Consider the following 25,030-nt stretch of genomic DNA (forward strand, 5'->3'; position numbering starts at 1 on the left):
GATGGACAATGTATGCAGGGGTGAAATAAGTCTTGCCATTTGGCATTTGAACTGAATTCAAAATGGCTCCCTCCCAGTGAGTGAACTGTGCAATAATAAAAGGACAAAAAAAAATCTTCGTTTATTTTATTTGAACAATTAAAATTACTTCTTATACATTATGCTACAGTGGAAATCCAAATTGGGGAATAATAAATATGGTTTTAATTTATGATTCTCAAAACAATTGTTGAAAATGCCAGAAGGTATTTATTTTTTCTTCTTTTCATTTAAAGAACTGGATTTGTTTAAAGGGGAGTTGGTATTTCTAATTTTCATTGGCGAACAATAATGCTTTGACAAGAAAACAGCCTAAGTTATTGCTTTTATGAATTTGGGGATCTTTTAAATAGAGGTGAGGATTTGCATTGCTAGACTGGTGTCGGGAAATGTTTTTCCTGTATTTATCATAGGCCGTTATTTGAATTTTGCAATTTGTTAAATACTTATCCCTCTTCGAAGTGCTAGAGGGCTTTAAAATCTGAACGCACTGCATTGAAGTCTAAAAGCACTTTCCTTCACCTTGTTATGTCTGTTGGACCCTTCTGGTTGTGGGGATATATATAGGACTTGTAGGTTCACCAAGAACACGAAGTGCCCAGAGCAAATAACGAAGGTGCACCTTGCAGTGGTTTTTCATTGTGTACCAGGTATACACCAATTCATTTGGTAATGTACAGAGTGAAAAATGGGAATCGAGGAAACCTATGAATATTCGAAAGGGGAACAAACTATGGAGTTTAGAAGCAGTGGTTATTTGTTGGGTTTTGTTAATTTTGGCTTAGCCATTTGATGATTCATGTCAGACAAAAAATTGATGATCCCAAGAAATTTTCGTTTGTGTGGTTGGGAGAATCCCAAATATATGGTTCTGATATCTACTTACTCCTGGCCCCATTTACACATTCAGCACTCCAGGCACCGGTTTTAGAGTGGCTGCCACCTCCCTTCATTTTGGGTAAGACAAACATTATTAACAAGCATAGGCATAGCCAATAGGTCTCGCCTTTGGGACCGTATAAGTGTTTAGCTATGCAACAGTTGCATAACTAAATACTTATAAGGTCTCAAAAGCGAGACCTATTGGCTATGCAAAGCGTGAACGTGATCTCGATCACGATCAAACATCAAAGCGGCCGCCAAAGTAATCGCGGTAAACCGTGGCACCCGCGCACATGCACTGTAGCTCTAGGCTGGCCTGGTAGCACTTTTTGGAGCTCTCAATAAGTCTCGCCAGACCAGCGCATGTGCTGGGTCAGGCGAGACCTGAAAAGGAAGTGTGACAGAGGTTTGAGGTGTCGTATCTTCATGCCTCCCAAGAAACCCATGAAACACCTGCAGTTTTCGTAAAGTGCAGTTTCACTAAAACCGTCTAAAAGGCCATAAGGTTTACAAGCTGTAAAAAAAAAAAAAAATACTATGGCTAATAATGTTTGGAGGGTTTTCTTTTTATTGCCTCACTTGTCACTTTTATCTCTTAGTCTTATAAGATAACTGGCAAATCAGCTTGAAGGTTTAGAATGGGAAATGTTAGGATGCTCATCTCCCAATCCCTGGCCACAAGGAAAAGTAATCCTGGTTTTCTTCCATGGGTATCCTAATCAAAGTTCTAAGCTCTGAATAGTACTGCCCATGTGTAGGGACCCCAGAGCACAATTAAAATGTATGTATGCAAACATTAATCTAAAAAAAAGATTTTCTCTCATAAACATTGCAGCCTATAAACAGGCTATGAAGTCCAATTTTTATTTTCATTTAAACGTTTAATTTGATATACATCACTATAAAGCATACAGTCTTTCCCACTTGTTTTTTTAAAGAACAAACATAATTAACCAGTAGACTGCAAAGAATGCATTTAGCTAATACAACTGGCACTGTGTCTTTTAAGAACCTCACAGTACCATCAGTATCCCATCATGCCCCACTGGTGTCAAGTCATTTTTATGGAACCATGGAGGAATGTGGGTTAAATCTTAATGAGGACTGTAGTATTTCTTTCCTGTGTAGGATAGGGAGTCTCTTATGACTTTGAGGGTACCTCTTGAAGAGAATTGAAATTAAAGGCAAGCAACTTTTCCAGCTCTTGTAGGGGATCCGCCTCAATAATCAGAAGTACTGAATAGAAAGGCAGGCTGATCCCTGGAAAAGAGCCAATACAAAAACTGAGACAATCCCACCAATTGCCCAAAAAGATTGATCAATGATGCCTGCTCTACTTTAGTATCTACTCTAGAGTCTGAATGTACACAATGTATCGTAAAATTATGGATAGACCTCCAGATCGCAGCTTTGGAAATCTCTGCAATGGGACATGTCTAAGAAGGACTATAGAGCTTTACCCTGAGTTGAATCATGTTTTTGCCTACAAGGTAAGGAAGTCCTTGCTAATTGACATGCAAAGACAAAAAAAAACTATCCGTCTTGCTATAGACTGGTTTGCAGAAGGCAAACCAGTTCTCACTGGTCCATAATTTAGGAAAAGCTCATCCGATTTTCTTGTCTAAATAGAATTCCTGCACCCTTGATCCATCAAGGGAGTGGGAGAGTACTCTCTGCCAAAGTACATAGATTTGATGGAGGGGAAGCAGACCAAGAAATCATTTGATTAATGTGGAAATCAGAGACTACTTTAGAGACAGAACCAGGTTTAGGTCTCATCACAATTTACTGTGGAATACTGAATATGGTTAGTTTGAACACTGGGATTAGATTTTGCTTGCCCTGTGCACTGAAGTAATTAAGCTACTTTCCATGTAAGGTGTTGTAAAGAGGTCTTTTGAATAGGTTCAAAAGTAGGCCCCATTAATTTGGATATAATCATGTTACCCTCCCATGCCGAAGATCTAACTGAATGGAAAACCTTAATACCCTCTAAGAAATCCTAACTACAGGGATTTTTAAAAAAAGGTCTGTGAAGGATATGGCTGCAAGGTGTACCTTAATAGACTAGTACTGTAAATTAGACTTTGCTAGATAAAGCAGGTATGGTAACAACACTTCAACATGTCAGTTAAATTAATCGAAATTCTTTTGACTACACCACATGCAAAACCTCTTCCATTTTAGTAGCATAGGATCTTCTTGTGGCAGCTATGACGATATTGTAGGAATTCAGTAGCCATGGTGTCAATCGCAAAGATTAGGATGGAGAATCTGCCCTCCCAACTTGTAAAGGACATTCTGCCTGCAGAGCAACCTTTTGCATGGGTGCTCGGAGAGGTGAAGAAGATGAAGCACCATTGCTAATGTCATTGCAGCGCTTTACTAATCATTCAAGTTCTGGATTTGATCAGGACCAGCAGGATAGGAGGAAACATGTAATTGTTGACCAATCAAATGGGCAATCCCTTTCAGCCCCAGTTGGTAAACTCTGGAGGAGTTGTCTTGGCATTTTTTGTTTTCTGCATCTGCAAACATGTTTGGGGCTAGCCCCATTCTTTAGGGATTTCCTCTACTACGCTGTTTAGAACCTATTAGTGGTTGATGTGATATGACTGAAGTAATCTGCTTCTGTATTTTGAACACCTGGAAGGTGTACTGTTGTATTTGTTAGATTCCTTGCTATCAGCCATTTCCATCTGGTCTGTGAATCGGGCAACAGAGGTCTGGCGTGAGTTCCTCCCCATTTGCTGAGGTAATACATGGTTGTAGTATTGTTTGAACCAACAGGGAGTTTGTCTTTATTGCAGGAAGGAAGGACTTCAGTGCTAGATGAACTGCTTAGTTCTAGGAGCTTGATATGGTCAGAACTGGCTTTGTCAACCATACTCCTTGAGTCTCTAAATGGCTCCTGTGAGCATCCCATCTTTAAAGTGCAGCATCCGTGACAAGTTTGGGTCTGAGAATCCTCACCGTTAGATTCTTCGACTTGGTCTACCATGGGTGATACTGTAGTGCAGACTGCAACAATTAGTTTTTCTTCCCAGCGGTTTGAGGACTTATTACACTGATCCGCCAGACATTTTTGCTGTGCTGTCATGTGAGGTCTGGCATGGGATACTATGAATATACAAGATGCCATTGACTGCAGAATAAACGTCATCTGTCGAGCTCAATGATGAGTTTGCAACAGAATCAGACACTTAGGATGGATAGATGACCGTCTCTCCTTCGAAGGATACACTCCTGGCAACTGGATATCCAGAATAGCTCTGAATTAGTTTATCTTAAGAATCAGAAACTGTTGATTTGTTTATGTTGACCTGAAGACTTAGTTGTTGGAACGTGTCCAGATATATTTGGAAATGCTTTAGAGATGTTTCTGAGGATGGACCCCTTATTAGCCAGTTGATAACGGTACACAAATATATTTTGCTTTCTTCAATGTGCTGCAACCTGTCATGTAGTCAGTAAAGGACTTTAGCATAAAAGGTAGACCTAACAGTTGAACATTCTTGGAGGCTTATATTAATTGAATTTCTTTCGATGTTTTTGTACGATCGATATGTGGCAATAGGCATCTTGAAGATGGATGAACACATCCAGTCTCCTTGTTGTAGCTGGGAATATATTTGGTGTAGTGCAAGCATCCTGAACTTTTCTTATGAATATGTTGAACATTCTTAGCTCGAATATGGTTCGGAGTTCTTGTTTGGGTTCTTTCTTCTGAACCAGAAAGTACTGTGAATAAACTCCAAATCCTTTTTTTGATGGTGTGGAACCTCCATTGTTTTTCTACAGCAGTGCGTTGACCTCCTTTAGCAACAGATGTATTTGATAGTCCGATACTTTGGTGATATTGGAGGAGGGGATCGGAATTGTAGAGAAGGTCCATTCTGCACAATTTTAAGGCCCATTTGTCTTTGGTTATTTGGAGAAGAAACAATTGATGGACGGAATGCTGGACAATGCAAGCATTCACCCCCAGTCACAAGGATCTGGGTTTAATTCATTCTTTTGCTCACCACACCACCCCAGTTTGGACCCAGCCATATGCAAATCAGTCTAGACCCTGTTCCTTATACGAACAGTCCAGCCTGAACTGCCAAGCCAGGTCCTCCCTGGACCAGAATCAAGCATCCTGGGACTAGTTTCTGGGCATATCCTACCCATTTAGGGCAACATATGCAAAAGAAACAATTGATGGACGGAATTCTGGACAATGCAAAAATCCACCCCCAGTCATAAGGATCTGGATTTAATCCATCACACTTTTGCTCACCACCCCAGTTTGGACCCAGCCATCATGAGGGGTGTTACCCCGAAACCAGTCCTAGGATGCTTGTTTCCGTTCCAGGGAAGACCTGGCTTGGCAGTTCGAGCTGGACTGTTCCCATGAGGCACAGGGTCAAGACTGATTTGCATATGGCTGTCTGAACTGGGGTGGCCAAGTGAGCTAAAGAATGATGGATTCAACCCAGATCTGTGACTGGGGTTGAGTATATGAAAAGTTTAGCGCTCCGTCCATCTCCTTGTGTTTGCTTTGGTTATTTGGAACCACTGTTGGAGATATTTGCTTAGACTTCCTCCTACAGGAGTAGGCAACAGAGAAGGAGGAAATCGTTGTTTTGCAGGAGGTTTTCCAGCGGACACGGTTGGTGAGTTCTGGAAACTTCTCCCTATGGAAGTCTTTCTGTGATTGTATTGTTGTTGGTGCAACCAATGAGGTTTTAACCCTCTCAGGGAAATGACACCTGTCATAAGGCATGTATCACCTTCTAAACTCTTTCCTCTTTTCCAGGTCAACTGCTTTTAAAGTGTCCATTGCAGACTTAATGACCAAGTTACTTACCTTCGGTAACGATAACATTAGTTAGTGTTAGATTCCTTACCTTGGAATATCCCCAGGCATCAGACTGGATCTGGAAAGTTTTCCCTAGCAGTACCTCTGCGCGTCAGTAGGTGGCGTCGTGCGGCTCAGTGTCCGTCGCTGGTGTCGTATGCGCCGAGATGACGTCACGGAGACTATTTAGGTGCCACCCATGCGTGCTGACGTCAGTTCTGTACACGACTTTCTGCGCCAGGAACGCAGAGCCATGCAAGACACAGACCACTGGTGCATAAAACTAGGACCCTAAAAGGGATGACAACCCTAGAAATCAGATCACAGAACAGGGAGGATGGGTGGGGCGGTAAGGAATTTAACACTAACTAATGTTTCTTACAGATATATCGTTACCGACGGTAAGTAACTTGGTCATCTGAAAGAAACAAGTTAGTGATCGATTCCTTACCTTAGAATAGATACCCCAGCAAGACCAACCCTGGTGGTGGGTCTGCCAAATAAGATCACACCAGAAAATCCCGGAGAACAGAACGGCCAAAGAAGCAGTCTCTCCGTACTTGGCTGTCAAGGCAATCATGCTTGGTAAAGGTATGCAGCGAGGACCACGTAGCTGCCTGACAGATATCCTGCAACGGGACTCCACGTCTCGGAGCAGTAGTGGCTGCTGTCGCCCGAGTAGAATGGGCACGCAGCCCCACAGGAGGCTCCTTTTTAGCCAAGGAGTAACGGGTGTTAATACACAGAATGACCCACAGAGATGGTTTGTTTGTGCACAGCCCGACCTTTCTTGGCGCCCACGTAGCCAACAAAGAGTTGTTCGTCCACCAGGAACTGTTGTGTGCATTTCAGATAGAACGAGAGCGCACGTTTTTGGGTCCAGATGGTGGAGCCTCTTCCTCTTTCGAAGGAGGTGGAAAGAAGGTGGGCAAAGTGATGGTCTCGCTGAAGTGGAAGGACTTGACAACCTTGGGCACAAAAGAAGGGCGGGTCCTTACCACCTTGTCCAGATGAAAGGAAAGGTTTACAAGAAAGAGCCTGGAGCTCTCTCTCTTCTGGCAGAGCTGATAGCAAGGCAGAGGTGATAGCAACCAGGAAAGCAGTCTTTAAGGTGAGAAGATGTAAAGGACAGTTGTGAAGCAGCGCAAAGGGAGTGCACATCAAATAAGTCAACACAAGATTCAAGTCCCACTGAGGCATTATAAAGGGGACCGGAGGGAACGTGTGTGTAATGCCCTTCAAGAAACGACTAACAGGGGACTTGAAAAGAGAAGGCTGATCTGGAGGCGTAAATGGCCGAGAGATAGCACTTGATAGTGCCAAGAGCAGAGCCCTGCTGGGCCAGAGAAGGAGGAACAGAAGAACTTATGCAGGAAGGGGATCCACAGCCTTCGCTGTGCACCATGCCACAAACTTATTCCACCTGCGGGCGTATACCGTTTTAGTGGAGGGACGCCTGGCTGCCAAAATAACATCAAAGACTTTGTCAGGAAGTTCAAAACCTGTCAAATGTCGCCGCTCAATCTCCATGCATGGCGGTGGAGGGTGGACAGGTTCGAGTGAAGGACTGTCCCCTGCTTCTGCAACAGAAGATCCTCCCAAAGAGGCAGTCGAATCGGAGGACAGATTGCCAGACTGAGTAGCTCGGGATACCATACTCTTCTTGCCCAATCTGGAGCCACAAGAATGACTTGGGGCCCAGTCGTGCCTGATCTTCTTCAGCACCCTGGGCAGAAGAGGTATAGGCGTACAACAGAGCGCAACTCCACTCGCATCGAAAAGCGTCTCAGAGTGCTGCCTTGGAAATTCCAATGCGCAGAATTGATGACATTGCGTGCTTTTTGGTGGCGAATAGATCTAACCAAGGCTCTCCCCACTGCAGAAAGAGACCTTGCACCACGTCCGAGGTCCGATACCATTCGTGATCCAACATGCATCTGAGTTCGTCCGCCCTGGCGTTCCTGGAGCCTGCCAGGTGTTGAACCACCAGAGACATGCCCCGATGTTCCAGCCATGTCCAGAGGCGCAGAGCCTCTTGACATAGGGTCCATGACCCCAACCTGTTTGTTGCAATACCACATGGTGGTGGTGTCTGTAAACACCTGCACTACGTGTCACTGGACAGAGGGAAGGAAGGCTTTCAGAGCAAGTCGGATCGCCCGCAGCTCAAGAAGGTTGATATGGAGCCAGGACTCCACCAGAGGCCCCTGATCTCCACCTCTCCCATGTGGTCACCCCATCCCAGGAGGGACGCATCCGTTGCCACTGTAAACTCCGGTTGGGGAAGGATCTGCCATTGACCCCAATCGCGATTCGTGAGCCACCACTGCACGACAATGTCGTGCAGTGCCCTCCAAGATCTGGACGTGATCAGACCGGTTGCCCTGATGCTGCGCCCACTGGAACTTCAGGTCCCACTGCAGAGTCCCCATATGACATTTGGCATGTTGCACTAGCAGGATGCAGGAGGCCATCGGGCCCAGGAGTCGGAGGGTCATCCTGACTGAAACCTGAGATAGAGGCTAAAAGATCGGCATCGTAGCCTGAATATCCCGAATCTGCTGTTCGGGAGGATAGACCTGAAACTGCGCCGAATCCAGAACCGCTCCGATGAATTGGAGCTTCTGAGAGGGATTCAGTTGCGACTTTGGCACAATGATGGAAAGCCCCAGCAAATGCATGAGGTCGGCTGTAGTCTGGAGGTGGAAGACGACCGTTGGGGGCGAGCCCGCCGTCAACAACCAGTCGTCTAGGTAGGGGACGACTGAGACCCCCGAAATGCGCAGCTGAGCTGCGACCACCGCCATCACTTTTGAGAACACCCGAGGGGCGCTGGTAAGGCCAAAGGGAAGCACAGTAAACAAAGTGCTCGTGGCCTACCATGAACCGCAGGTAACGCCGGTGGGCCGGCAGGACGGGAACGTGAAAATAGGCATCCTGCACGTCTAACGCTACCATCCAGTCTCCTGGATCGAGAGCAGACAAGACCTGAGCCGAAGTCAACATCTTGAACTTCTCCCGGAGGAAGCGGTTGATGTTCCGGAGGTCAAAGATGGGACGCCGACCTCCTTTGTCCTTCTTGGGGGACCAGAAAGTAGTGGGAATAACAACCTGGCCCAGGAACGCACTCGATGGCCCCCTTGGCCAAGAGAGTCGTAACTTCCTGCTGGAGGGTTGCTAAGTGTTCCCCTGACATGCAGTGGTACTGAGGTGGCATGGCTGGTGGGTGGACTGAAAGGTAAGGGAGTAACCCTTGCAGATGATCTGCAACACCCACTTGTCCAATGTGATAGCGTGCAAGTGGGGGAGGTGATGGATCCTGCCACCCACTGGCATGGGGGTACCCCCAAAGCTCGGATTAGGAAGGGTTGGAGGTGGACTGACATCCCCTCCCCCCCCACGCTGATTCCCAGACCCGCCCCTGAGGCTGGGTCCGCACAGGCTTGTTGAAGGAACGTGCCTGGGCACCCCTTCTGTGGCCACAAAAGGAACGAAAACTAGGAGTGGCTGGGCTTTTCGTGGCAAGACCTAAGGACTTGGCCGTGGCCCGCGAGTCCTTAAAACGCTCCAGCACATTGTCTGCTTTATTGCCAAACAGGCGAGTGCCATCAAAGGAAATGTCCATGAGTGAGCTTTGGACATCTGGCGAGCACCCGGTTGATCTCAACCAGGCGTGGCGACGAAGCGCCATAGTCATAGCAATTGCTCTACCTAGTGAGTCCACGGTGTCAACCACACTGAATGGCGTACTTCGCCACATCTTTACCCTCGGCAACAGCTTGGGACCGCACAGCTTGGGTCTCTTTAGGACACTGAAGCAACACCTGTGCAACTGTATCCCACACCGCGTGGGAATAGCGGCCCAATAGGCAGGCGGTGTTCACCGACCGCAGCCCAAAGCTGGCCGAAGAGAACAACCGATTGCTGAACTGCTCCAGCTTCTTGGAATCCTTATCTGGCAGAGCCATGGGAAAGGCACACTAGGATGTCGAAGCTTGGATGACCAGGCTCTCGGGCGTAGGATGAGTGGGCAGGGTCACCTGGCGATGATGCCTGGCGACGTTCTTATCCAAAGGGCCCCTGTGGCTGGCCGCGACCGAGTGCCCAGTAAGATGTCCGTGGGGGCGTCATTAAATGGCAGCAGGGGCTCCGACAAAGTGGACGCCGTCTGGAGCACCTCAGTGAGGAGATTAGGGCCACCGTAGGGAGATAAAGGTTGAGGACCTCAGCTGCCCGATGGAGCACCACCGTGTAAGAAGCGCCCTCCTCCATGGTAGGCGGAGGAGAGGCAAACCCCGGGTCAGAGGAGACATCAAGGCAGCAGGCCTCCTCTAACTCCTCCGCCCAGTCCTGCTCACACTGACAATCCAGAGGGTCCTCGGACCCCTCCCAGTTGTCCTCTGCCGTATGTGGTACAGACTGCGGCGGCGGCAGGGACCAGGGAAAGAACAAACAGCGCTGGACGAGGCCGAACTTGCGCAGTGTACCAATGCGGATCCCAGGTAGCGAGATGATTGTTCTGGAACCTGGGCAGGGGCGGAACAAATGGCATCCACTGCGGTGCCGGAGCCGAGGGTGGTGCTGGGGACGGAGCCTGCAGTGTATGACCTTGTGGCGCCGTGGCTGGAGCCAGTGGCGCTGGAACTGCAGACGGCCTGACAGGATCCTGACACAGGGCCCAAGGGAGCCCGAGGCCTAAACAGGCGGTCCATGGTAGCAAGAAATTCTCGCACCTGTGCGGGAGTCGCCGACGGGCCCGGATAAAGTGGGCAGGCTGTGGGACTCCTGGGCTCTGAAGGAGCTGCAGGGGCAGAACCCCTGTGCCCCTTGTCCGCATCTGGGGACTGACGGGGGGACGTCTGAGAGCGACAATGCTTCTTAGACTTCTTTTTGTCATCTCCTACCCGAATCTGAGGCAGAAGACTGAGCCCAAGGAGTTTAATCTAGTGGAGATGTGGCAGTACCGATGCGCTGCTAAGACTGACACATCTTCCACCGACTCAGTGATTTGATTCGAGACTAGCATTCCTTGATTAAGGACTTCTTGGAAGTATTATGTATCTTCTTTGGGGAGTTTGTCAGAGTACTTTAGTGAAGAGTCCTACAGGGAATGATCTAATCTTTCACTTGCCACCTTCATGATTAATGCAGATGTTCTGCACATTTCCCTACCTAAGTCCATCCTTTTGCTTTTCACATCTGGTGAAGCAAGAGGAGCAATCGTATGAATTTTTTTAAAATTAAATCTAATTCCCTTTTTTAAGCTGCAGTTACAATTGCAGAATTCGGAGTAGGATCTTACTTTAAAAAAATTAAAAAGAGGTTCCTGATGCATTGGTTGTACTTTAGTATGGAAGTGATTGACCTTATTGGTGTAATTGTCTGAAATAGCTACATTTCTGGCTCTAAAATATGTGGGACCAAAGACAGCAGGAGTCTAGAAGAGGTTCTTTTGGTGTAAAGTCTCTCAAGGATGACTGAAGTAGATATTCTTCTAGAGCGAGTATGATGTCTTCTCGTTCTTGGGATGGGGTCTGTCTGACTGGTGATGGACAGATGTTATTATTTCTTACATGTAAGTCCTGTTCTCTCATAGGGGTATTTCCATAATTGTCATAAGCGTAGAATAGTCCTGGCCGCCTACAGTTCACTGGAGCACTTATTCCAATATATCTTTTTAAGTGCTGAGGTTCACCTTTCCTCAGGAAGGCCTTGAATAGTCATTTAAAGTCATTATGCAGCCTATAGAATTTGGCTACAGTGGTCAAAATTCATCACTTGTAACAAAAGGAGAATATCCAAGGAAGCATGTAACTAATGCATGAAAAACATTGCAAGGTAACAGAAAAAACCTTTCACAAACCTTTTTGTTATGTGAGAGACGGAAGAAGAATTGCAGGGCAGTTTAGCCAATGGGCCACCATTATACGGGAAGAAAAGGGAGACTATGCTTTTAAAACTGTGCAACCTTGAATATCCCATTATGCAGAGCCAAAGACAGTTGCCTCCGTTCTGCCCTAGCTGTATTATAGCGGAGCATGAAAGTATCTAATCCACTGGGGAGGAGAGAAAGTTCCTTATGACTATCATGGAAATACCCCAATGAGAGAACGGGAGTTACAAATAAACTATACCTTCTCTCATAGGGGATTTCCATGTACAGTCATAAGCGTAGAAAAGAGGAGCAAGGCCATCACGCCTGAAGTGGTGGAGTATGCAGAAACAGTCTGATAGATAACTAGGTAAAGAGATTCCTGAGGGACGCCTGTCCCACTTGAGCTTCTGCTGTAGCATTTATCAAGACATTAGTGCTTGGTGAATGCATGGACTGACCTCCATGTAGTTTGGCAAGGGAATATTTCTCATCAAGGCAGCAGTGGCTGCCGTTCCCCTAGTGAACTGTGCTTTGGGTTTGCCAGCAAGAGTCTTATTAGCTAGCTGAGTAGAATGCAAGAGACAATCCACCTGGAAACTGACTTTGGAGGTAGCCAGACCTGTGTGAACTGGGCCATTAGTGATGAACAATTGTTATGATTTGTGACTAGATTTGGTTTTATCCAGATAAAACATTGCAACTCTTTTCACATCTAGAGAGTGAAGGGCTCTCTCTACTGGAGTAGATGGATTTTGGAGGAAAGTGGGTAACAATTTAGTCTGGTTTACATGAACATTAGAGAACTTCAAGGAGGAATTTGGGATGGGTTCTCATCACTACCTTGGAGTAGTTGAAGACTGTATGGCGCATGAGCACAAAGGGCCTGTATCTCACTAACTCTATGTGCATATGTAATTGCCACAAGGAAAGCAGTTTTCCAAATGAGATGCTTTATATATGGGCTCAGAAGGTGGTAGCATCAGACGTGAAAGAGCTACGTTGAGCTCCCATGGAGGAGAGGGGCACCTAACGGGAGGAAAAACCTTTAACCCCTCCAGGGAAGCTTTGATAACCGGGATTTAAAGAAAAAGGTTTGTGAAATATTTTTCCTGTGTGCCGTGAGAGGAGCAAGGTGGGCCTTGATGGAGTAGAGTTTGAGGCTAGATTTAGCAAGGTGTAAAAGATCTGGGAGAACCACCACCTCCTGGCAAGATGTAGGGTCCATCTGTCTGGATGAGCACCAGGTGCAAACAGCTCCATTTGAAGTCATATGCAGACCACTTGGATGGCTGCTTTGCCTCATTCAGAATGTCCATACTGTCCTGAGGGAAGTTCAAGTAGCCATACTGTATTATCTCTGGAGTCATGCTGCCCAATTTGAGGAGGGGAGGTTGGGGTGTAAGATTTGTCCTCCATATTTTGTCAAGAGGTCTGGCTTGCATGTTAGCCTAAGATGTGGTCGGAGCACCGGCTGAAGATCTGGGAACCACACTTTCTATGGCACTGTGGTTTGATGAGGCTCATCTTGGCTGTCATGGCTGAAAGTTTGAGCAGGACTGCCGGGATCAGGGCAATTGGTGAAATAGTGTACAGAAAAAGTCTGTCCATAGGGCATTCTCAATGATTCTGGGTGGTAAAACCCGGTGGCGAGGTTGTGCCATTTCTTTGTTTTCCACTGTGGCAAAAAGGTTAATCAAGGGTGTGCCACCCACAAGTGGATGATATCTCGCACAACCTCTTGGTTCAACACCCACTTGTGTTTTTTGTCGAGAGCCCTGCTGAGCGCATATGCCTGGAAGGTGTGTAGTTACCTTCAGGTTCCTGGTGATGTGCCAGATCATCTGGGTCTATTGTGACTGGACCGTTGACCCAGCCCCCCCCCCCAATGATTTTTCAGGTAGTACATCGTGGTTGTATTGTCCGTCTGAACAAGCAGGTTGTTGGTCGTAAAGGATTGGTGAAACACCTTCAGCGCCAGATGAACTGTGCGGAGTTCGAGGAGATTGATGTGGTATGTTCTCTCCTTCAGAGATCATAAGCCTTGTTTGCATGTGACTCATGGGCTCACCATCCAAGAAGAGGCATCCATCACAATGGTCTGTGTTGTATCCTCTTGGTGAAATAACGTCCCCTGCAGGATGCTCTGAGAACACCATCATTCGAGTGACCTGATGGCATGAAGGGATAGAGTTATCATGTCTTCCCAGTTTCCTGACAACTGGTCCTCCTGGCACTCCTGGAGAGGGTGCGTGTGGAGGTGAGCGTTGGGAGTTAAGATGATGCAGGAGAACATCGAGCCAAGAAGTGAGATTATTTGGACTGTTGTTGGACGCATTTACTGGAGAGAGTGACATTTCCGGTGAATGGATAAGTGTCATCCCTCTGAAGGACACACTCTTGCGTGAAGTGTGTTGATGGTAGCGCCTGTGTAGTGCATCTTCTAGACTGGTGTTGACATGTACTTGAGAAAGTTGACCTGAAGACGCAACCGGTGGAGGAGATTGCACGCCCATTTGAAATGTAGTTGGGCTTCTGGAAAGGTGGATACCTTGATCAACCAGTCGTCCAGGTAAGGATAGACAAAGATTGAGTGTTTTCGTAGATGTGCTGCCACTACAGCCATGCACTTGGAGAACGTCCTGGGTGCTGACTTGAGACCAAACGGTAAGACGGCATATCGGCTGTGGTCTTGCCACACGACGAATCTTGGGAACTTCCGATGCTTCTTTGCAAAAGGAAAAAAGTCTCCCTTGCGAAGCTGAGGGTATATTTTGGTGTAAAGCCAGCATCCTGTACTTCTCCTTTCAAGGTCAAGAATGGATCTGTACTCTTGTCTGCCATTTTTAGGTACGAGGAAGTACCTGGAATAAATCCCCTTTCCATGTTGACTGATGGCGACAGATTCCCCCCTCCTTTTTTGTGACTGCCTTTATTTTTTATTTTTAAGAAGATCGAGGTCAGAGGTTGATTACTTTTGTTGATTGGACGGTGGTGGGGCAGTAAATCTAAGACAATACCCATCAATAGCCAAGACCCAGATGTCTGTCGTTACGCGCTGCCACTCTGCTAGGTAATTTGAGATGCTTTCCCCTACCAGAGAGGGTACCGGAAGACTGGGAAGAAAGGATTCAGGCGCAATGATGTTTGTTGTCCTCCCCAGTTAGGTTCGTGGGATGCATGTTCTCTCTACTGTATGTGCTATGGTCGGTAGGACATTTGATACTGCTGCTGCGATCTCTGTCTGCCATTGAGGGGTTTAAACCCTCTATGACAAGTAGCGACTGTACAGGGTCGAAACGATTGGTGTAGTCCATTTTTCTCAAGCATTACGGCTTTTAAAGTGTCCATCTATGTCCTAATTGTTTCCATTTCGTCATTAGTGTGGGAACCAAACGGTGTTGAACCCGAAAATGGCAACTTTTAGATAGTCCGTGGAGTGTCTAGTTTCAATGATGTCAGTCAGAGCCATGCATGTCTGCGCAAGGACACTCCATGATAGTAACTGTGAGCTTTTAGAAGAGAAGAGTCGGCTGCTGCACTAATGATCTGGTTAGTGACCATGGCACCTTCTTGAATGATGTCCAGAAAATCCTGCCAGTGAACTTTTGGTAGGTGTTCAGTGAAGTGTAGAACAGAATCCCGCAATGCTCCGTCATCTGCCCAATATGGCTGTTGCACTGGCCGCCTTAATTGAAGTAGCGGCTGTGTTGCAGACCATGTGGCCCGAAGAGTCTAATCTTCTACTTTCCTTATCTGGAGAAGAAGTGGTAGAAGGAGACCTGTTGTGAGACTTGTGGGCAGCTAGAATTACTACGGAGTCAGGTGGCGGGTCAGAAACCAGAACAACGGATCTTGCTCTGGAGGCCAGTATTTTTTCCTGAAGCCTGTAGGGTGCCAACTTTACCACAGCTGGAGTAAGAAACCAGTCTATGGCTGGCTCAAGAACACCCAGCACTAGTGGGAGCAAAGGTCTCGAGGCCATGTGTTGGTGGAGTGTCTCGAATGTTACCGTAGATGGCATTGAGACAGCCACTGTTATGTTTAGCTTCGCTGCACCTCTCACCATAATTTCTTGAAAGGTGTTTGTCATCAAACTGTGAGGAACAAGTCTGAGGAGAATCCAACATGCTGCTTTGGGAACAAGAGTGTTGTCATCTAGTAGAAGAACGCCCAGATTGTTGGTGGCCATGGCGTGACCTTGACTGTGAGTGCCTGGGGGCTGGAGTGGAAGGCAAGTGCGACACTGGCAGTGGAATTCCAGGTGCCGGTAGAGCTGATGGTGGCAGCAACACTGGAAGCGGAGAACCCACTGGAGGTAACAAGGGAGGCGCTGGAGCAGGTAGAGCTGGCAACTCTCTCAGGGGCGTAGGCCTTAAAGATGGTGGAGGAGATGAGATGGTACAAGAGAAGATGGCACCTCTTTCGGGAAGGTGACTTGGTGTGAGTCAGATGACTAGTAACTTCTCCACCCTTTGGAGGGTTTCCTAGTTCTTCTCAATGTTGAATGCCTTCTCCACATCGACCATTCCTGTTGTTGTTTGACTCGACATCTAACGTCTCCTGGGTGATGGCGGGTGAGAGTCTCTCGACGTCGAAGCACTTGACATTTGGTGATGGTGCGTAGACTGTCTCAATGTCACCGATGAGTGCCTTGACGTCGACTGACATTTGTATGCAGTCGAGCCAGTCCTTGACGGCGAGCATATTGGCTCCGTACTTCCTCTTGACGTCAACTGGGACCGAAAGCATTTTCTTCCTGCAAAATGCCTCTGACCTTCCACGACCACTTAAGGCTAGGGAAGAGCTCTGGTGAAAAAGTTACCTTCTCACTCAAAGCTCCCACTGGCTTGTTGACTTCTTCTTTACCTTAAAGTCGAATTTTCTCCCTGTCACACCGAGTTCGCCTGGAGAAAGTCTTGCAGATGTCAAAGGAGGCAGGCAGAGGATGCATACCTCATGGAGGTCTGTTTTGGCCTTTTTTTCTGCCTTAGCGATGACATTTGTCAAATGAAGGCATTTTAAGACCGAAACATACCTCCTTTTCTATCCGAAAATGACAAAAATTAGTAGAGGAAGATGTTGAGTGAAACAAAAATCCCTGATCTTTAAAGATCTATTTTGAAGAGGAAACCTAAAAAGGCCGAGTTCAATGCTCCAAGGGTCCTTTCAGCAGAAGCCGGACAAAAGAACTGAGGTAACTGCCTCTGGCTGAGCATGATGGGATATTGGAGGTCACACAGTTCTTAAAGGCGCAGTCTCCTTCGTCTTCCCTTAGAATTGCAGCCTATGGGCTACACCTGCCCTACTTCAGCCTTCTCTCGCGTAAGAAAAGGCTTTGTGAAAGGTTTTTTTGTGTTCCCTTTGAAATTTAATGCATTAGTTGCATGCTTCCTTGGATATCCTCCTTTTGCTACAAGATGAAGAATTTTGACCACTAACCTAATTCTATAGGCTGCGTAATGACTTTAAGTGACTATTCAAGGCCTTCCTGAAGAAATGTGAACCTCAGCACTTGATGAGAGATATTGGAACAAGTGCTCTGGGGTCCACGCAGGTGGGCGGGACTAGTCTACGCTTATGACTATACATGGAAATCCCCCTTTGAGAGAAGTGGCTTCTCCAAACAGCCTTGGAGAGGGAACTGGCCCAAGAGGCAGTGAAATGGAACAGGCCAACTCTGGCGTGTTCCTGAAAGTCTTACTATGTGCGAGAATAATATGAACCAATAGCAGTCCCCTCTCTGCCCACTTAACTCTTGTAACCGTCTTGGTGACTAGTGGAGTGAATGAGATATAGATCTTGACATCACAGATGTTGGCCTTGACTGCAACTGCTGTGACTCTTGACGTCCATGGCGAACACGGAGCTCGAAGTGGGCTTTTAATAAGCCCAAGAAGGGAGGCTTCTCCAGGGAGGGAAATTTGTATATTTTAAATTAAAAAAAAATATATATATATTTTTTTTTGCATAGAATAAGAAAACAGTATAAAATATGCACGCGAGATGGGAGCAAGTTAGGGAAAGAAACAATAAAAAAACATGTCCTCATTATGATAAAAGAAAGAGAGGAAGTACGGGAGCCAGCAGTCTGGTTTGGGAGGTTGAACAAAAAAAATGATTAAAGATCTGAAATATGTGAATATAACATCATGGAATGTTAATGGCTTGCGTACAAAAGGTAGGAGAAGGAGAATATTAGAGTATTTAAAGACAATAGATAGCGGGATTATAATACTCCAAGAAACTCACCTACTAAAAAAAGAATGGGAGGAGATTGTAAAAAAACTACATTGGGTTGATACATACATATGCACTAATCAAGATTGCGTTACTAAGGGGGCTGCCATTCTATTCAAAAAATCGTTAAAAGCAAGGGCGGAGCTAGCGGAGACGGACTTAAAGAGTAGATGGGCAGTTGCTAAAGTAAGGGTATCCAGTGACAGCTTCACGGTTGCAGGATACTACGGCCCAAACATAGACGATCCTACTCCCCTGCAATCCTTGTATACACATTTACTTACAGCTACTACCCCAATAATAGTAGGAGGGGATTTCAATATTATCGACCCTAAGGTGGACCGGCTTCCACGAGGAAGACAAACTAGCTTGCCAAAAATGAGAGATTGGTTAGGACTATGTATGAGAGATTTAAGTCTAGCGGATATATGGAAAAAGAAGGGTGACGAGCAATATGCTTTTACTTTCAAGAATTAAAAAACTGGGTATACAATCTAGGATTGATTATTTTTTGGTCGACCAGGGTCTTCTTGATAGAACACTGAAGGTGGTCCATATTCCAGCACATCTTTCGGACCACTCAGCAGTTCAGATTACAATACAATTTTGAGATAGTTCCCTAAGTTCAAAGTGGACAGTAGATCGTACCATTTTCTTAGATCCCGAGATCATCAAACAGCTCAAGCAAGAAACTGACTCATATTTTGAAAATAACAAAGCGGGAGTCTCAGTTCAGACCACATGGGACGCATATAAAGCTGTAATTAGGGGAAAAATTCTTAATCTGGCTGCATATAAATCTAAGGGGGTTAGGCAGAAGATCTGCAACTTAGAAACGAACATTAAAACCCTTGATCTACAGCTCCTAGCCGAAAAGATACCCTCCAATAGAGTGCGCTTGGAGGAGGAGAGACTAAAACAAAAAGGATATCTAACAGAAACTTTGGAAGAAATATTAAGAAAAAATGGGAGATTAGTAAACTGGCGCACTACGAATACGGGGAAGGATGTGGTAAAATGCTAGCATGGAAAATTAAGACCGACCAATCAAGAAACAAAATAGCCAGCATCGTCTCTCGAAATGCCAGTAGTCCCAGCTCAGAAGAAGCTGTAATAAGACAGGAGTTTACAGCCTTTTTCGAAGATCTTTATACAGAAGATTGTAACCCTAATAAAGATGAAGTAATCTCATTTCTGGATGCCCAGAACCTTCCAGTCCTAACCAGTGAGGGGGGAAATGATTTAAATGCAAAAATAACAAAAGTGGAAGTGGAGGAAGCTATACCAAATCTTAAATGTGGCAAAGCTGCTGGCCCAGATGCCCTCCCAAATGAGTTCTTAAAGAAACTGAAAGATCCATTACTTACACCTATAACAGCCCTCCTGAATAAAATTTATTGGGAAAAAGGTGACCTTCCTGACTCATGGAATGATGCTACAATCGCCATTCTTCTAAAACCAGGAGAAAGTCCAAGAAAAGGCGAATCATATCACCCAATTTCAATTTTGAATTGCGATTACAAAATCTATATGCAAATTATGGCAAAAAGACTGGAGAAAACAGTAGGCTCTTTGATTCATACAGATCAGAAAGGCTTTGTGGCAGGAAGACAACTACAAGATCTAACACATGAATTAATTGGGGCTATTGACTTAGCAATTAATGAAAATCTTCCCCTATCTATAATCACTTGACGCGGCCAAAGCATTCGATAGAGTCAACTGGATCTATTTAAATGAAGTATTGAAAAAATTTAATTTTGGGGGCAAACTTTCAGAATATGGTGAGCAAGATCTATAGTTCTCCCAGGGCAAAAATCTTAATAAATGGCAACCTCACAGAAAACATCCAGATAAAGAGAGGAACTAGACAGGGGTGTCCCCTCTCCCCCCCCTTCTTTTCAATCTATATATTGAACCTGTGGCAGAAAGCCTTAGAAATCAACTTTAAATACCCTCCTTTTCCTACCAAGGCTGGAATAAAAAGATTGCCCTGTATGCAGATGATCTTATGATCTTTACCAAGGACCTTAGTAAGTCCCTTAATGTAATAGAAGAATCTCTCCACGATTTTGGGAAAATCTCAGGATACCAAATTAATCAATTCAAAACTGAGACTATGAGCTGGAATGACTCCTCAGCTAGTCCTTATGATAAGGATAAAATAAGGTATCTAGGAATAGACCTTGTTAAGGACTTGGATAAAGTAGCCCAAATTAACTTGCATAGAATTGAAGGGGAGGTAAACAAGTTGCTAAAAGTATGGGGAGCTCTACCTTTAATGTTTCTGGGAAAGTCCAACATAGTAAAAATGGCTATTATCCCAAAATTCACCTTTGCTTTTAGCGCTATTCCGTTGGGATTCAAGAGAGAGACAATTAAAAAAAATCCAAGGGGAACTTATAAGTTTTATATGGTCAACAAAAGGATCTCGAATTGCATGGAGCAAATTAAGAAGGAAAAAAGAGCAAGGGGGAATTGCCAGCCCTGATCTCATGGAATATTGTAGAGCTTTTCAATTCAAAGCTAGTAGAACTTTATTAAGATCATATGACAATTATCCAATCTATCTACAAGCAATTACCCCCAAAAATTCCCATTATCTATACAAATTTGGTCATCCAAAGTACTTTAAAAAAGTGAAATTAGAGACTTTGAAATCTGCCTCAAAATTGTGGTATCATATAAGGTGCATTCTGGATATTCCTTATCATAGTGACTTGTCACCAATATGGGACTTGCCAGGGACACCGGAGTGCCTTAAAGACAAACTTGCTCTCCCCCTTAAAACGGCCTCAATAAAAAATTGGGGACAACTGCTGACACAAAACAAAATAATGGATTGGGAATTACTAACCTTGGAAACCAATGCATCATTAGCCAAATTTAAATGTTATCAACTCGTAAGCTGGGCAAAATCATTAAAAGAAATCAGAAAAGGAAACCCAACATTAGAGACTGATATGCAAAGCGAAGATCCTTTCAAAAAGGAGATTTCCCATTGGTACTGGGCTCTTATTACAGCAGGCGAGGTAAACTTCCAGATTCCAGTCAAGACGTGGGGGAAAGAACTGCCGACGTTGGATATCCACAACTTATGGCAAGTATCTATGAATAAATGCTGGTCAATTGTAACATCTTCCGCTTTAAAGAGGAACCATCTATTTACTGTTCATAGAGCTTATTGGACCCCGAAAAGACTATCCAAATTCAAGGGGGCCTCAGTGAGGAGTTGCCCAAAGTGTGGACTCCACAAAGCTGACGATCTACACATGTTTCGGCAGTGACCTCTCCTGGATGGTTTCTGGAAGGATGTGGGTAAGACAGTAGATGAAGTACTAGGAAGACACCTAAATGTAAGTATTGATTTGATCCTCTTTGGGATAACGATCACTAATGTCTTAGATAGATTATCCAAATTACAGGAAAATTTACTATTTCTATTGTTATTACTAGCGAGAAGAGAAATTGTGTGAAATGGGTGAGCCAAGTTCCTCCCCTCCATGGAGAATGGCTAGCTTCAATATTAAGAATCTATAATTTGGATAAAAGGAAAATGTCTAGTAAAAAGTATAATTTTTGGGAGATATGGGAAAATTATCAAAGAAAATAAGGCTGTCTATACTTCTGGCAACTCTAAAATAAAAATGGTCGGTACAACCTCTCTTTCAGTCCAATGATTATGTGATAGCAATAAGAAATCTACTGAAGGTTACCTAGAGTAGCCAGGATGGCTAGCTCGACTCCATCCCGATTTAACACCTTCAGAAGAGTATTGGAAATAAGGGGCGTCAGTCTTCCTTAAATCCGCAGGGGAACTGCCTAAACCCAGATCCAAAGGCAGAGAAAGTCCAGGACTAGGGAGAAATGGGCCCCCGAATTCCTTTATACTAATACTATTGCTAAATGAGGACAAAAAAGTTTAAAAAAAAAAATTAGTTGCATGCTTCCTTGGATATCCTCCTTTTGCTACAAGATGAAGAATTTTGACCACTGTAACCTAATTCTATAGGCTGCGTAATGACTTTAAGTGACTATTCAAGGCCTTCCAGAAGAAATGTGAACCTCAGCACTTGATGAGAGATATTGGAACAAGTGCTCTGGGGTCCACGCAGGTGGGCGGGACTAGTCTACGCTTATGACTATACATGGAAATCCCCCTACGAGAGAAGTGGCTTCTCCAAACAGCCTTGGAGAGGGAACTGGCCCAAGAGGCAGTGAAATGGAACAGGCCCACTCTGGCGTGTTCCTGAAAGTCCTATTATGTGCGAGAATAATATGAACCAATAGCAGTCCCCTCTCTGCCCTCTTAACTCTTGTAACCATCTTGGTGACTAGTGGAGTGATGGAGATATAGATCTTGACATCACAGATGTTGGCCTTGACTGCAACTGGGTCTGCTGTGACTCTTGACGTCCATGGCAGAGATGCTTTGCCACTGGTGGTGTTGTCTTTGAGGTGAACAGCAGATGCTTCCATGTTGACCTCATAGATCTCGTCAACTTTGGTGGGGTCTTTCTTGGCGGAGGGAGCTCGACATTTGTTTTGGTATTATCGTTGACTGAGGGGTTTTCGATGTTGACCCTTGCCTTGACATCGACTGTGGTCTCCTGACCTCGAATGGTGCCTCAACTTCGCTGGAGTACCTGGCGATAGCAAACAGGTAGGCATGTTCCTCGATGTCAATCAGAAATTATGTCTGTCCTTTTGAGGCATTCTCTCCTTGAATCTGCCTCCAGGGGAGTGGAAGGAAAGCGCTTTGGTGGAAGACTGACCTTCAACATGGCTTCTTGTGGAAGCAGCATTCTGTTGTTCCAGCAGTTTATGCAGCCTGATTGTATTATTATTATTTTTTTTCTGTCAATTTCCTCGAGAGCTTTTGACAGTGTCTGCATGAACTAGGATGATCTTCAGGAAGACCGTGGATACAGACCCTGTGTGGTTCTGTTTGAGACATCATTTGTCTACAGGAAGACAGAAAAATAACCTCTTCTAGTGAGAAACAAGCATTTGCAATGCAGTAGGTCTTTCATTTATGCGAGTTTAAGCTATTGGCATTGTAAATGACCATGCCTTTTATTTATGTTTTAAAAACAAACATAAACAAAAGGTATTTACAATGCTAATGGATGAAACTCGCGTAAATGCAAGACCTAATGCATTAATAATGCTTGTTTCTTATGGAAAGCTGGGAAGCCTAGCTCATGCAACTCACGTATTTTTCGGGTTGCTTTCGTTGTTTAACTTTTAAGAAGATAAAATTACAAAATAAGTTTTGGGAAGGCGCACCATTTTAAGCCCTCTGGAAATGACCGTATCTTTAAAGCTGTATTGTGGGAATTCATTTTATATGCGACATGAACGCGAGAAGAACATTTGAGACCAGGACCTTTTGAGGTTTACCTAATACTCGTAATATGGACACATTGTTTAAAAGTCATTCGACAAACTTAGCCAATGTTTGCTTCCGAGCACACAAACTCAGAGGTCATATTACAATATGTGTTTATAACCATAATGGGTCAGTAGTAATATTGTAATGCAAGCATATTTAGAATATTCAGCTAAACTTCTGCATGATTCTGCTTCAGATATTTATTATGCGGCAAATACCCGGAGGTGTCCTGGCGCTGTCTAGAAAAAACCTGAGAGTCCTCACCCAGGAGAGCTAATGTATATAGATGACCGGGATTTATTCATTTCGGAACAGCCAGGTCTTGAGTTCCTTCCTGAATGAAAGAAGATCAGTCACGGTCCTGAGATATGGCGGCAGGTCATTCCAGGCTTTAACAGCCCCATAGATGAAGCTCCTGCCTCCCCAGCGAGCTTTCCTGATGCGTGGGACCTGGGCTAGATTGGCTTCTTTTGACCGTAGGCATCTACCTGGCACATACCCATGTAAGCGGTCCTTTAGAAATTCAGGGCCTAGACCATGCAATGCCTTGAAGGTCATGGTTAGTGCCTTGAACCGAATGCGGCTTTTAACAGGAAGCCAGTGCAAGGTTTTTCTTCCCAAGGACGCCGAAGCGAATCTTGAAGAGCCCGTAAGAAGACGGACAGCAGCGTTCTGCAGGATCTGAAGTTTACTCGGGGCCCTGCATTGTGCATTTAAATAAAGTCCATTGCAGTAATCTAGCCTAGCTAGCACCAACCCCCTGACCACCATGTGTCTGCTTTCATGGGGCAACAGGGGTAGCACCTTCCTCAGCATCTTAATGGTGTACAAGGTTTTGGAAGTCACCTCCTTGATATGATGCTCTAGCGTCAGTCTATTATCCAGGATTATGCCGAGGTTTTTGGCTTTTTCCACTGGAACTGGAAGCGTGCCCATCGAATCAGGCCAACAGGACGGGGTCCAGAAATTGGAAGTATTTCCGAACAGAATGACCTCTGTTTTGTCTGAATTTAAATTCAGGCAGTTCTTAGCCATCAAGTTCCCTACTGCTAACATGCATTCCCGCAGACGCTCTTCCGTATCAATCTTCCCCCCTGGAGTCAGTGAGACCACGATTTTAGTATCGTCTACATAAGAGGTGATACCAAATCCAAATGCACTGATAACGCTCATGTAAATATTAAAAAGGGTAGGGCTGAGTGACGACCCCTGAGGGACACCACAAGGTGTGGAGAAGGGTTTAGACTGAAACTCCCCCAGGGTTATCACTTGTTTTCTATCATTAAGAAAAGATCTAATAAGGTCCCAAGCTTTGCCGCAAATACCACACATTTTTAAGCGTTTAAGGAGTATAGAGTGGTGAACCGTGTCGAAAGCAGCGGACAGATTGAGCAAGATCAGTGCCGCCTTCCCTCCCTGGTCCACTGCCTCTCTGATCTCTTCCGTGGCTTTAACCAAGGCAGACTCCGTACTATGACCTGGTCTGAAGCCATATTGCGTGGGGTCGAATGCTTGGGTATCTACCAAGAAGAGAGTTAGTTGCTTGTTCATGAATTTCTCGACCAACTTAGCCGGAAGGGGAAGTCTAGCAATCGGGCGAAAGCTATTAGGATCGTTTATTGGCAGGTTGGGCTTTTTCAGAAGTGGTAAAATCGAAGCTAATTGCCACTGCTTTGGAAAGATACCGGTTTCGAACATAAGATTAAATATGCTCGTGAGCCTTATCCCAATCGGGCCCGAAGCCAATTTAGCCACCCTG

This window comes from Triturus cristatus, chromosome 7 (assembly GCF_964204655.1).
Source record: "Triturus cristatus chromosome 7, aTriCri1.1, whole genome shotgun sequence".
Lineage (NCBI taxonomy): Eukaryota > Metazoa > Chordata > Amphibia > Caudata > Salamandridae > Triturus > Triturus cristatus.